The 3814-nt window shown below is 43.1% G+C and overlaps 1 non-coding gene across 1 annotated transcript; it reads right to left on the bottom strand.

Moving 5' to 3' along the window:
* Positions 1-1602: 1602 nt before the first annotated feature.
* LOC118488658 lies at positions 1603-1709 on the bottom strand. Its single transcript, XR_004885202.1, has one exon. It is a non-coding gene; the product is annotated as a small nucleolar RNA R71 (small nucleolar RNA).
* Between the last annotated feature and the right edge of the window lie 2105 nt (positions 1710-3814).

Genomic DNA, 3814 nt, shown 5'->3' with positions numbered 1-3814 from the left:
ATCCTGCAAGGACCTGGGTCAAATTTAGTAGGACCTCCTTTATTACCCACCGGTATTGGATGGCGGGGGTCCAAACTCTTTGATCCCCTCATATGTAAGCTACTATTAAAACTTTAACTCGGTTACTTAGGACTGTATCCCTGCTGACTCAGACTACTTAGCCGAGGGTAACGTCACCTTCAAAAGAGGGGCCTACCACATTATGCATTAATAACTTAATTAATTATCTTTCAATAATCCGACCCTTTAGGATTGTATCCTTGCTGACTCAAACTATTGGGTTGAGGGTAACGTCACCTTCAAAAGAGGGGCCTACTGCAATAACTAAGATAATCTCTTAAAAAGTGCAAAAGTGTGGAAATAATCAAAGGTTACACTACACACGAGTCGGATCCAAGTGATTCATCTTGTCTATCTATTTTTACTTTTATTTTATTTTTCAGCATTCTAGTTAGTTTTATTTTTTTCTAGTTTAAAAAAAAAACCTTTTTCTAACTTTTGATTTGATTAGACGTTGAGGATAAACCGGTACTAAAAGCTCTTGTGTCCTTGGATGACCTCGATATCTTACCGACACTATACTACGTTCACGATGGGTGCACTTGCCCATATGTGTGTTTAGTGTTAGTAAATATCGTGTTTTATAAATTTAAAACTTGGCTAAAAATTGTAAAAGGGCTTAAAAAATACATCAAAAATATAGCACACTTCACGCACATCAAGTTTTTGGCGCCGTTGCCGGGGACACAAGGATTTTAAGAAAGTTAGGAATCAACGGCCTAATCGTTTTTTCTAATTTTTCTGTTTTTTTTTCAGGATTTTCTTAACTTTTCAGCTTCTGCAGAACTCAGCACGGGTCGTGCCTGGTCGGACACGGGCCGTGCCTAGCATTGTTACTGGCAGTTTTTATTTTCCGAGTTACAGAGAGTTGAGCACGGGGCCGTGTCGAACTCCCTAGTAACAGGGATCCGGAAAACAATCACTGTAGCTCCGACCACGAGCCGTGTTCATCTGAACACGGGGCCGTGGTGAAACTTCTGACCAACGTTCTTTATGTTTTTATTGCAGGACTCGGAACCCAGGCACCACATCTGAACTCTCCACATAGTGTATGAGCTTCAGTTCTAGTAGAAACGTAAAAGAACCCCTAGACGAACCCGAACGCTTTCTAAGAAAAAGACTTAAAGCTAAAAACCAAGAAAAAGTTTCGGGGGATCCACTTCCAATGGCGGACCAACGTACCCTCATGGATTACCTACGACCCACCGTGGGTAATCTCGGCGCCGCTATCAATGCACCGAATGTCGAAGCCAACAACTTCGAGCTTCGGCCACATTTGATACAAATGCTTCAAAACTCCGCAACCTTCCATGGGCTTGCGGACGAGGATCCTCATCTACATATTACTAATTTCTTAGAAATATGTGATACCTTTCGGATCAATGGAGCATCAAACGACGTCATCCGCCTTTGAATGTTTCCATTTTCATTAAAAGACCGAGCTAAGGCTTGGCTTAATGCCCTCCCAGTTGGTTGGTAAACACCTGGGATGAACTAGCCCAAAAGTTTCTATATAAGTATTTCCCTCCTGCTAAAATGGCTAAATTAATGACTGAAATTAATACATATTCACAAGAGGATGGGGAGTCCTTATATGAAACTTGGAAAAGGTTCAAGGAGCTACTAAGAAAGTGTCCTCGTCACGGTCTTGCGGTATGGCAACAAGTATCCACTTTCTACAATGGGTTGTTGCCACACACAAGGCAAACACTTGACTCTAGCTCCGCAGGACTTTTAGGTAATCGTCGCCCAAATGAAATAATTGAGAAAAATGTTCAAACCAATTTTCAGTGGCACACTCCCCGAGGCAATAAATCTATTGCCCCGGGCGCCCATAAGGTTGATGAAAGCACTTCTTTACAAGCCCAAATCGAGGCCCTTTCTTCAAAAATCAAAAAGCTAGAAATGGCAAAAACAGCCTCGGTCATGGCTTGTGAAGGGTGTGGTGGGCCACATGAAAGTTGGAGTTGTATGAAAGAAGTAGATGATCAAACAGAGTCGGTGAATTACATTGATAATAGACCTAGGCCGTCGGGTCCTCCAACAGGTACCTACAACCAAGGATGGCGTAACCACCCTAACCTTGGTTGGAGAGAACCCGGCAATAGTAGTAACCAACAAAATCTAAACCAACGAACAAACTTTCAACAACCAAGAATCGAGTCACAAAATTTCTCTCAACAACAAGGTGGACGAGAAAGGCTTGAAGATACCGTATCTCGCCTCATCTCCGACACCGAAAAGAAAAACGTGGATCGATTTCAACAATTGGAATCGAATTTTAGAAATCAACAAGCTAGTATACAAAACATTGAAAAGCAATTAAATCAAATAGCTCAGAATTTCTCTGAGGGACCACAAGGCGCGTTACCAAGTAATACCGAAACCAACCCAAAGGCGCAAGTACATCTCATAACATTGAGAAACCGTACCGTGGGTCCCGAAGAGGCTCCATCACCGCCAACTGTAACAAGCCAATCCACAACTCCACCCACGCCCCAACAAGAGAAGGCTTCTCCACCAATTCAATAGCCTACTAAGACTCCTCAGGTTCCATACCCCGGTCGGTTAATTCGTCAAAAGACCGATGAGCAGTTCGCAAAGTTCAAAAATTTACTAAAACAATTGCATGTTAATATTCCATTTATCGAAGTCCTAACTCAAATGCCTAAATATTCAAAATTTATGAGGGACTTCCTCACTCATAAAAGGAAAATTGAATCATTGCAATTAGTTAATTTAGGCGAAGAGTGCTCCACCTTACTACTCAACAAACTCCCGCAAAAGAAGCTTGACCCCGGAAGCTTCACAATTCCTTGCTCTATTGGAGAATCCCCCATTCGTAATGCACTAGCCGATCTCGGGGCAAGCATCAACCTCATGCCCTCATCAATGTTCAACCGACTCGGCTTAGGGAAAACAAGCCCTACAAAAATAAGCATACTACTCGCCGATAGATCTGTCAAATATCCACAAGGTGTCGCTGAAAATCTATTGGTCAAAGTCGGCAAATTTGTCTTTCCGGCCGACTTTGTCATACTAGATATGGAGGAAGATGCCAAAGTACCACTCATCCTAGGGAGGCCATTCCTAGCTACGGCCCAAGCAGTGGTAGATATGAATGATGGAACACTAACATTGAGGATTGGGGACGAGGAAATGAAGTTTGGAGTTGGAAAAGAGTAGAAGACAACGACCCGGTCAACTACATGAAAGTCATTGACTCAAGTTTGGATGATGCTCTCCAACGGTGTAGCATGGGATGCAAAACATCCCACTTGGGTAACATATGACCAAGCTTTGGGTCTAGCCAAGGACCCTTATAAACATGGCGCACCACGGAGGCATTCCGCGGAACTATCCTTAGTTTAGTTTAGATTAATTTTTTTATGTTTTCTAGTTTAGTTTTAATTTTCAGGAATAAAACACACTCAGGATGGTGAAAGATACCAAGGGAAACTTGAAACAGCACCCCATGCAGAAAAACAGGGCCATCCGACAAAATTTTCTTCATTACAGCAAGTTCAGCACGGGGTCGTGCTCACCCAACACGCCCCGTGCCCAACCATCTGCAGAAAATGCCCAGTTCAGGTAACTGGACACGGTGCGTGCTCACTGAACACGCCCCAGTGCCCAGGCTTCTGTTTCTTTTTATCAATTTCTATTACTGGCGATCTTAACACGGGGTCGTGCCCGAACACCACGGGGCCGTGTCCAGACGCCCAGTAACATAAATTTTTGCTTTTTCACTTTT

Source organism: Helianthus annuus, chromosome 16 (assembly GCF_002127325.2).
Source record: "Helianthus annuus cultivar XRQ/B chromosome 16, HanXRQr2.0-SUNRISE, whole genome shotgun sequence".
NCBI lineage: Eukaryota > Viridiplantae > Streptophyta > Magnoliopsida > Asterales > Asteraceae > Helianthus > Helianthus annuus.
Note: the sequence above shows the minus strand (reverse complement) of the source record. Positions and strands in the feature narration are given on the sequence as shown.